Raw genomic sequence first — 11,349 nt, 5'->3', positions numbered from 1 at the left:
ACCACGTGCCGAAAACTTTAGACTTCCGTGAGCTCTCCGGCTTGCACCGAGACCCGAAGTCGACGTGCGAAGCACCACGGGACCCCTTTCGCCTGCAGGTCCCGAGCCGCCTTTATTTGCTGTTACGAGCATCGTGTGCCCCATACCTGCGTGACGAGCACCGCAGGGCGGCAGAGCCATCGCACTTGGCCGGGTGGCAGAGGAGGACCAGACTATTCACAGATAGCGGCCCAACGACTCCCAGAGCCGGTCGTGCGGCGCGCGAGGTCTGCTCTCTTCACAAGAGGCTTTATTAGGGAGTGCTAAGGCAAGGTTCTGTGCCCTCCACCCTCATCGCAACACCCATGGGAGCCTCCGGTCGTCAATAGACCGCCGCACCGGCCTCTGACTGACTCTCAGAATGGACGGAAAGAGCCGGGTAAGCCTTTCAAAAGATTCGACCACGTGCCGAAAACTTTAGACTTCCGTGAGCTCTCCGGCTTGCACCGAGACCCGAAGTCGACGTGCGAAGCACCACGGGACCCCTTTCGCCTGCAGGTCCCGAGCCGCCTTTATTTGCTGTTACGAGCATCGTGTGCCCCATACCTGCGTGACGAGCACCGCAGGGCGGCAGAGCCATCGCACTTGGCCGGGTGGCAGAGGAGGACCCGACTATTCACAGATAGCGGCCCAACGACTCCCAGAGCCGGTCGTGCGGCGCGCGAGGTCTGCTCTCTTCACAAGAGGCTTTATTAGGGAGTGCTAAGGCAAGGTTCTGTGCCCTCCACCCTCATCGCAACACCCATGGGAGCCTCCGGTCGTCAATAGACCGCCGCACCGGCCTCTGACTGACTCTCAGAATGGACGGAAAGAGCCGGGTAAGCCTTTCAAAAGATTCGACCACGTGCCGAAAACTTTAGACTTCCGTGAGCTCTCCGGCTTGCACCGAGACCCGAAGTCGACGTGCTAAGCACCACGGGACCCCTTTCGCCTGCAGGTCCCGAGCCGCCTTTATTTGCTGTTACGAGCATCGTGTGCCCCATACCTGCGTGACGAGCACCGCAGGGCGGCAGAGCCATCGCACTTGGCCGGGTGGCAGAGGAGGACCAGACTATTCACAGATAGCGGCCCAACGACTCCCAGAGCCGGTCGTGCGGCGCGCGAGGTCTGCTCTCATCACAAGAGGCTTTAGGGAGTGCTCAGGCAAGGGTCAGCCCGCAGCCTTCCTGGCAACACCCAGGGGAACCAGGCCACTCGCGTCTCTCGCCTTCATTTTCGACACGAGCGCCTGCGGAGGGCCACCACCCCCTCCGATTGTCAAGAGACCTCCGCACCGGCCTCTGACTTACTCTCAGAATGGACGGAAAGAGCCGGGTAAGCCTTTGAAAAGATTCGACCACGTGCCGAAAACTTTAGACTTCCGTGAGCTCTCCGGCTTGCACCGAGACCCGAAGTCGACGTGCTTAGCACCACGGGACCCCTTTCGCCTGCAGGTCCCGAGCCGCCTTTTATTTTTGTTACGAGTATCGTGTTCCCCAAACCTGGGTGACGAGCACCGCAGGGCGGCAGAGCCATCGCGCTTGTCCGGGTGGCAGAGGAGGACCAGACTATTCACAAATAGCGGCCCAACGACTCCCAGAGCCGGTCGTGCGGCAGGCGAGGTCTGCTCTCATCACAAGAGGCTTTAGGGAGTGCTCAGGCAACGGTCAGCCCGCAGCCTTCTTGGCAACACCCAAGGGAACCAGGCCACTCGCGTCTCTCGCCTTCATTTTGGACACGAGCGCCTGTGGAGGGACGGCCGGAGTCAACGTGGGGTTTGCCCGCCCTCCAATAGTGTCAAAAGACCGCCGCACAAGTCTCTGACTGACTCTTAGAACAGACAGAAAGAGTTTGTCAAATCTGTCAAAAAATTGACAAAGTGTCAAAAATTCGACTTCCAAGAGCTCTCCGGCATGCACTCATACCTGTCATTAAAGTGCTATGCCCGTGGAACCGTTTTTCGGATGCCTTTCAGAACGGTCCCGCGCCGCCATTTTGTTCTAAAAATCGTGTTCCCATATATCTCCGGGTACCCCGCCAACCTCACTGCGGAAAAACTACAAGTGGCACTGAATGGGTCTGAATTCCAAATTTGACTGCATCGGTCTGGAACTCGGTCCGGTCAAAACCGTTTGGATTTTTCTCGGTCCGGACTTCCGCGACAGACAAAGTTAAAGTTTTCGGGCTGCAGGCACAAAACGACAGCTGGCCATTTGCCGGGCTCAATTCACCCAATTCCTCCGGCACTTCGGAGCACATGTTCGGTGTAAGTTTGCGAATCTTTCCCGATGCTGCAGCATTTTCCTCCGCTGACACTTAGAATATTTTTCACACTTTGCTGAAAATTTTTCTAAGTGTTTTTTTCCAAGTTTTCCTGGTTACTGATTTCTTCTTTTTAAACATTTTTCTAAGTTTTTCTGGTTACTGATTTCTTCTTTTTAAACATTTTTCGCAGTTTGTCTGGTTACTGATTTCTTCTTTTTAAACATTTTTCGCCGTTTTTCTGGTTACTGATTTCTTCTTTTTAAACATTTTTCGCCGTTTTTCTGGTTACTGATTTCTTCTTTTTAAACATTTTTCTAAGTTTTTCTGGTTACTCATTTCTTCTTTTTAAACATTTTTCTAAGTTTTTCTGGTTACTGATTTCTTCTTTTTAAACATTTTTCTAAGTTTTTCTGGTTACTCATTTCTTCTTTTTAAACATTTTTCTAAGTTTTTCTGGTTACTCACTTCTTCTTTTTAAACATTTTTCGCCGTTTTTCTGGTTACTGATTTCTTCTTTTTAAACATTTTTCTAAGTTTTTCTGGTTACTCATTTCTTCTTTTTAAACATTTTTCTAAGTTTTTCTGGTTACTCATTTCTTCTTTTTAAACATTTTTCTAAGTTTTTCTGGTTACTGATTTCTTCTTTTTAAACATTTTTCTAAGTTTTTCTGGTTACTGATTTCTTCTTTTTAAACATTTTTCTAAGTTTTCCTGGTTACTCATTTCTTCTTTTTAAACATTTTTCTAAGTTTTCCTGGTTACTCATTTCTTCTTTTTAAACATTTTTCTAAGTTTTCCTGGTTACTGATTTCTTCTTTTTAAACATTTTTCGCAGTTTTTCTGGTTACTGATTTCTTCTTTTTAAACATTTTTTCGCAGTTTGTCTGGTTACTGATTTCTTCTTTTTAAACATTTTTCGCCGTTTTTCTGGTTACTGATTTCTTCTTTTTAAACATTTTTCGCCGTTTTTCTGGTTACTGATTTCTTCTTTTTAAGCATTTTTCTAAGTTTTTCTGGTTACTCATTTCTTCTTTTTAAACATTTTTCTAAGTTTTTCTGGTTACTGATTTCTTCTTTTTAAACATTTTTCTAAGTTTTTCTGGTTACTCATTTCTTCTTTTTAAACATTTTTCTAAGTTTTTCTGGTTACTCACTTCTTCTTTTTAAACATTTTTCTAAGTTTTTCTGGTTACTGATTTCTTCTTTTTAAACATTTTTCGCCGTTTTTCTGGTTACTGATTTCTTCTTTTTAAACATTTTTCTAAGTTTTTCTGGTTACTCATTTCTTCTTTTTAAACATTTTTCTAAGTTTTTCTGGTTACTGATTTCTTCTTTTTAAACATTTTTCTAAGTTTTCCTGGTTACTGATTTCTTCTTTTTAAACATTTTTCGCAGTTTTTCTGGTTACTGATTTCTTCTTTTTAAACATTTTTCTAAGTTTTCCTGGTTACTGATTTCTTCTTTTTAAACATTTTTCGCAGTTTTTCTGGTTACTGATTTCTTCTTTTTAAACATTTTTCTAAGTTTTTCTGGTTACTGATTTCTTCTTTTTAAACATTTTTCTAAGTTTTTCTGGTTACTCACTTCTTCTTTTTAAACATTTTTCTAAGTTTTCCTGGTTACTGATTTCTTCTTTTTAAACATTTTTCGCAGTTTGTCTGGTTACTGATTTCTTCTTTTTAAACATTTTTCGCAGTTTTTCTGGTTACTGATTTCTTCTTTTTAAACATTTTTCTAAGTTTTTCTGGTTACTCACTTCTTCTTTTATAACATTTTTCTAAGTTTTCCTGGTTACTGATTTCTTCTTTTTAAACATTTTTCTAAGTTTTCCTGGTTACTGATTTCTTCTTTTTAAACATTTTTCTAAGTTTTCCTGGTTACTGATTTCTTCTTTTTAAACATTTTTCTAAGTTTTTCTGGTTACTCATTTCTTCTTTTTAAACATTTTTCGCAGTTTTTCTGGTTACTGATTTCTTCTTTTTAAACATTTTCCTAAGTTTTCCTGGTTACTGATTTCTTCTTTTTAAACATTTTTCTAAGTTTTCCTGGTTACTCATTTCTTCTTTTTGATCATTTTTCTAAGTTTTCCTGGTTACTGATTTCTTCGTTTTGAACATTTTTCTAAGTTTTCCTGGTTACTCACTTCTTCTTTTCAAACATTTTTCTTCGTTTTTCTGTTTACTCATTTAGCACTTTCAGGCACTTTCCCATCATTTCCTCGTTCCCGATTTCACCCTTTAAAACGCTTTCGGGCATTTCCCTAAGTTTTGCGGTTCACTCGTTTGGGACTCACTGACACCTTCTCTAGCTTCCCTGCTCACTTTTTTCGTACTGTTGAGAAAATTCGAACCCTTTCCTTAACTATGCCGGTTACTGACTTCACCGCTTCAGACCCTTGTCCCCGTAATGAAAGATACCATTTCCCACCGTGGGAAATGCACGAAAATCGGACTGAACACGGGGGAGGCTCCCCCCTCGAAGGCGAGACCGTCGGCAGAACCGCCGGGTCAAACCCGGCCGAGCTACCCGGCTTACAAGTCTCAAAGTCGGTATGAGCAGTCACGTCCACCCCCATTCCCTTTTGGACCACTTCCCACGGTTCCAAATGCATGAAAATCGGCCTGTACACGGGGGAGGCACCCGCCTCGAAGACGAGACCGTCGGCAGAACCGCCGGGTCAAACCCGGCTGAGCTACCCGGCTCGGAAGCGCCAAAGTCGGGTTGAGCAGTCACATTCACTCCCATCGACGTTTGGACCACTTCCCACGGTTCGAAATGCACGGAAATCGGCCTGTACACGGGGGAGGCACCCGCCTCGAAGAGGAGACTGTCGGCAGAACCGCCGGGTCAAACCCGGCTGTGCTAACCGGCTCGGAAGCGCCAAAGTCGGGTTGAGCAGTCACATTCACTCCCATCCCCTTTTGGGCAACTTCCCACGGTTGGAAATGCATGGAAATCGGACTGAACACGGGGGAGGCTCCCCCCTCGAAGGCGAGACCGTCGGCAGAACCGCAGGATCAAACCCGGCTGAGCTACCCGGCTTACAAGTCTCAAAGTCGGTATGAGCAGACACGTCCACCCCCATTCCCTTTTGGACCACTTCCCACGGTTCGAAATGCATGAAAATCGGCCTGTATACGGGGGAGGCACCCGCCTCGAAGACGAGACCGTCGGCAGACCCGCCGGGTCAAACCCGGCTGAGCTACCCGGCTCGGAAGCGCCAAAGTCGGGTTGAGCAGTCACATTCACTCCCATCCCCTTTTGGACCACTTCCCACGGTTCGAAATGCACGAAAATCGGCCTGTACACGGGGGAGGCACCCGCCTCGAAGACGAGACCGTCGGCAGAACCGCCGGAACAAACCCGGCTGAGCTACCCGGCTTACAAGTCTCAAAGTCGGTATGAGCAGACACGTCCACCCCCATTCCCTTTTGGACCACTTCCCACGGTTCGAAATGCATGAAAATCGGCCTGTATACGGGGGAGGCACCCGCCTCGAAGACGAGACCGTCGGCAGACCCGCCGGGTCAAACCCGGCTGAGCTACCCGGCTCGGAAGCGCCAAAGTCGGGTTGAGCAGTCACATTCACTCCCATCCCCTTTTGAACCTCTTCCCACCGTTGGAAATGCACGAAAATCGGCCTGTACACGGGGGAGGCTCCCCCCTCGAAGGCGAGACCGTCGGCAGAACCGCCGGGTCAAACCCGGCTGAGCTACCCGGCTTACAAGTCTCGAAGTCGGGTTGAGCAGTCACATTCACTCCCATCGACTTTTGGGCAACTTCCCACCGTTGCAAATGCATGAAAATCGGCCTGTACACGGGGGAGGCACCCGCCTCGAAGTCGAGACCGTCGGCAGAACCGCCGGGTCCAACCCGGCTGAGCTACCCGGCTTACAAGTCTCAAAGCCGGGTTGGGCAGTCACGTTCACCCCCATTCCCTTTTGGATCACTTCCCACGGTTCGAAATGCACGAAAACCGGCCTGTACACGGGGGAGGGTCCGCCCTCGAAGGCGAGACCGTCGGCAGAACCGCCGGGTCAAACCTGGCTGAGCTACCCGGCTTACAAGTCTCAAAGTCGGGTTGAGCAGTCACGTTCACTCCCATCGACTTTTAGACCACTTCCCACGGTTCGAAATGCACGAAAATCGGCCTGTACACGGGGGAGGCACCCGCCTCGAAGACGAGACCGTCGGCAGAACCGCCGGGTCAAACCCGGCCGAGCTACCCGGGTTAGAAGCCTCAGAGTCGGGTTGAGCAGTCACGTTCACTCCCATCGACTTTTAGACCACTTCCCACGGTTGGAAATGCACGAAAATCGGCCTGTACACGGGGGTGGCATCCGCCTCGAAGACGAGACCGTCGGCAGAACCGCCGGGTCAAACCCGGCTGAGCTACCCGGCTTACAAGTCTCAAAGTCGGGTTGAGCAGTCACATTCACTCCCATCGACTTTTGGGCAACTTCCCACGGTTCGAAATGCACAAGATTCGGCCTGAACACGGGGGACGCTCCCCCCTCGAAGGCGAGACCGTCGGCAGAACCGCCGGGTCAAACCCGGCTGAGCTACCCGGCTCGGAAGCGCCAAAGTCGGTATGAGCAGTCACGTTCACTCCCATCCCCTTTTGGACCGCTTCCCACGGTACGAAATGCATGAAAATCGGCCTGTACACGGGGGAGGCACCCGCCTCGAAGACGAGACCGTCGGCAGAACCGCCGGGTCAAACCCGGCTGAGCTACCCGGCTTACAAGTCTCAAAGTCGGGTTGAGCAGTCACATTCACTCCCATCGACTTTTGGGCAACTTCCCACGGTTCGAAATGCACAAAATTCGGCCTGAACACGGGGGACGCTCCCCCCTCGAAGGCGAGACCGTCGGCAGAACCGCCGGGTCAAACCCGGCTGAGCTACCCGGCTTAAAAGTCTCAAAGTCGGTATGAGCAGTCACATTCACCCCCATTCCCTTTTGGACCACTTCCCACGGTTGGAAATGCATGAAAATCGGCCTGGACACGGGGGAGGCTCCCCCCTCGATGACGAGACCGTCGGCAGAACCGCCGGAACAAACCCGGCTGAGCTACCCGGCTTACAAGTCTCAAAGTCGGTATGAGCAGACACGTCCACCCCCATTCCCTTTTGGACCACTTCCCACCGTTGGAAATGCACGAAAATCGGCCTGTACACGGGGGAGGCACCGGCCTCGAAGACGAGACCGTCGGCAGAACCGCCGGATCAAACCCGGCCGAGCTACCCGGGTTAGAAGCCTCAGAGTCGGGTTGAGCAGTCACATTCACTCCCATCCCCTTTTGAACCTCTTCCCACCGTTGGAAATGCACGAAAATCGGCCTGTACACGGGGGAGGCTCCCCCCTCGAAGGCGAGACCGTCGGCAGAACCGCCGGGTCAAACCCGGCTGAGCTACCCGGCTTAAAAGTCTCAAAGTCGGGTTGAGCAGTCACATTCACTCCCATCGACTTTTGGGCAACTTCCCACCGTTGCAAATGCATGAAAATCGGCCTGTACACGGGGGAGGCTCCGCCCTCGAAGGCGAGACCGACGGCAGAACCGCCGGGTCAAACCCGGCCGGGCTACCCGGGTTAGAAGCCTCAGAGTCGGGTTGAGCAGTCGCATTCACCCCCATCCCCTTTTGAACCTCTTCCCACCGTTGGAAATGCACGAAAATCGGCCTGTACACGGGGGAGGCACCGGCCTCGAAGACGAGACCGTCGGCAGAACCGCCGGATCAAACCCGGCCGAGCTACCCGGGTTAGAAGCCTCAGAGTCGGGTTGAGCAGTCACATTCACTCCCATCCCCTTTTGAACCTCTTCCCACCGTTGGAAATGCACGGAAATCGGCCTGTACACGGGGGAGGCTCCCCCCTCGAAGGCGAGACCGTCGGCAGAACCGCCGGGTCAAACCCGGCTGAGCTACCCGGCTTACAAGTCTCAAAGTCGGTATGAGCAGACACGTCCACCCCCATTCCCTTTTGGACCACTTCCCACCGTTGGAAATGCACGAAAATCGGCCTGTACACGGGGGAGGCACCGGCCTCGAAGACGAGACCGTCGGCAGAACCGCCGGATCAAACCCGGCCGAGCTACCCGGGTTAGAAGCCTCAGAGTCGGGTTGAGCAGTCACATTCACTCCCATCCCCTTTTGAACCTCTTCCCACCGTTGGAAATGCACGAAAATCGGCCTGTACACGGGGGAGGCTCCCCCCTCGAAGGCGAGACCGTCGGCAGAACCGCCGGGTCAAACCCGGCTGAGCTACCCGGCTTAAAAGTCTCAAAGTCGGGTTGAGCAGTCACATTCACTCCCATCGACTTTTGGGCAACTTCCCACCGTTGCAAATGCATGAAAATCGGCCTGTACACGGGGGAGGCTCCGCCCTCGAAGGCGAGACCGACGGCAGAACCGCCGGGTCAAACCCGGCCGGGCTACCCGGCTCGGAAGCGCCAAAGTCGGGTTGAGCAGTCACATTCACCCCCATCCCCTTTTGGGCCACTTCCCACGGTTCGAAATGCATGAAAATCGGCCTGTACACGGGGGACGCTCCCCCCTCGAAGGCGAGGCAGTCGGCAGAACCGCCGGGTCAAACCCGGCTGAGCTACCCGGGTTAGATGCCTCAAAGTCGGGTTGAGCAGTCACATTCACCCCCATCCCCTTTCGGCCCCCTTCCCACGGTTGGAAATGCATGAAAATCGGCCTGTACACGGTGGGCGCTCCCCCCTCGAAGGTGAGACCTTCGGCAGAACCGCCGGGTCAAATCCTGCCGAGCTACCCGCGTTAGAGGTCTCAATGTCGGCTTCAGCAGTCACATTCAATCCCATTCCCGTTTGGACCTCTTCCCGCCGATGGAAATGCACAAAATTCGGCCTGAACACGCGGGGCGCTCCCCCCTCGAAGGCGAGACCGTCGCCAGAACCGCCGGGTCAAATCCGGCTGAGCTACCCGCGTTACAGGTCTCAAAGTCGGGTTGAGCAGTCACGTTCACCCCCATCCCCTTTCGGACCCCTTCCCACGGTTGGAAATGCATGAAAATCGGCCTGTACACGGTGGGCGCTCCCCCCTCGAAGGTGAGACCTTCGGCAGAACCGCCGGGTCAAATCCGGCCGAGCTACCCGCGTTAGAGGTCTCAATGTCGGCTTCAGCAGTCACATTCAATCCCATTCCCGTTTGGACCTCTTCCCGCCGATGGAAATGCACAAAATTCGGCCTGAACACGCGGGACGCTCCCCCCTCGAAGGTGAGACCTTCGGCAGAACCGCCGGGTCAAATCCGGCCGAGCTACCCGCGTTAGAGGTCTCAATGTCGGCTTCAGCAGTCACATTCAATCCCATTCCCGTTTGGACCTCTTCCCGCCGATGGAAATGCACAAAATTCGGCCTGAACACGCGGGACGCTCCCCCCTCGAAGGCGAGACCGTCGCCAGAACCGCCGGGTCAAATCCGGCTGAGCTACCCGCGTTACAGGTCTCAAAGTCGGGTTGAGCAGTCACGTTCACCCCCATCCCCTTTCGGACCCCTTCCCACGGTTGGAAATGCATGAAAATCGGCCTGTACACGGTGGGCGCTCCCCCCTCGAAGGTGAGACCTTCGGCAGAACCGCCGGGTCAAATCCGGCCGAGCTACCCGCGTTAGAGGTCTCAATGTCGGCTTCAGCAGTCACATTCAATCCCATTCCCGTTTGGACCTCTTCCCGCCGATGGAAATGCACAAAATTCGGCCTGAACACGCGGGACGCTCCCCCCTCGAAGGTGAGACCTTCGGCAGAACCGCCGGGTCAAATCCGGCCGAGCTACCCGCGTTAGAGGTCTCAATGTCGGCTTCAGCAGTCACATTCAATCCCATTCCCGTTTGGACCTCTTCCCGCCGATGGAAATGCACAAAATTCGGCCTGAACACGCGGGACGCTCCCCCCTCGAAGGCGAGACCGTCGCCAGAACCGCCGGGTCAAATCCGGCTGAGCTACCCGCGTTAGAGGTCTCAAAGTCGGGTTGAGCAGTCACGTTCACCCCCATCCCCTTTCGGACCCCTTCCCACGGTTGGAAATGCATGAAAATCGGCCTGTACACGGTGGGCGCTCCCCCCTCGAAGCTGAGACCTTCGGCAGAACCGCCGGGTCAAATCCGGCCGAGCTACCCGCGTTAGAGGTCTCAATGTCGGCTTCAGCAGTCACATTCAATCCCATTCCCGTTTGGACCTCTTCCCGCCGATGGAAATGCACAAAACTCGGCCTGAACACGCGGGACGCTCCCCCCTCGAAGGTGAGACCTTCGGCAGAACCGCCGGGTCAAATCCGGCCGAGCTACCCGCGTTAGAGGTCTCAATGTCGGCTTCAGCAGTCACATTCAATCCCATTCCCGTTTGGACCTCTTCCCGCCGATGGAAATGCACAAAATTCGGCCTGAACACGCGGGACGCTCCCCCCTCGAAGGCGAGACCGTCGCCAGAACCGCCGGGTCAAATCCGGCCGAGCTACCCGCGTTAGAGGTCTCAATGTCGGCTTCAGCAGTCACATTCAATCCCATTCCCTTTTGGAACACTTCCCGCCGTTAACAATGCACGATATTCGGCCTGAACACGCGGGACGCTCCCCCCTCGAAGGTGAGACCTTCGGCAGAACCGCCGGGTCAAATCCTGCCGAGCTACCCGCGTTAGAGGTCTCAATGTCGGCTTCAGCAGTCACATTCAATCCCATTCCCGTTTGGACCTCTTCCCGCCGATGGAAATGCACAAAATTCGGCCTGAACACGCGGGACGCTCCCCCCTCGAAGGCGAGACCGTCGCCAGAACCGCCGGGTCAAATCCGGCCGAGCTACCCGCGTTAGAGGTCTCAATGTCGGCTTCAGCAGTCACATTCAATCCCATTCACGTTTGGAACACTTCCCGCCGTTAACAATGCACGATATTCGGCCTGAACACGCGGGACGCTCCCCCCTCGAAGGTGAGACCTTCGGCAGAACCGCCGGGTCAAATCCTGCCGAGCTACCCGCGTTAGAGGTCTCAATGTCGGCTTCAGCAGTCACATTCAATCCCATTCCCGTTTGGACCTCTTCCCGCCGATGGAAA

Source organism: Chiloscyllium punctatum, unplaced genomic scaffold (assembly GCF_047496795.1).
Source record: "Chiloscyllium punctatum isolate Juve2018m unplaced genomic scaffold, sChiPun1.3 scaffold_1564, whole genome shotgun sequence".
NCBI lineage: Eukaryota > Metazoa > Chordata > Chondrichthyes > Orectolobiformes > Hemiscylliidae > Chiloscyllium > Chiloscyllium punctatum.
This window is presented reverse-complemented; position numbering follows the sequence as displayed.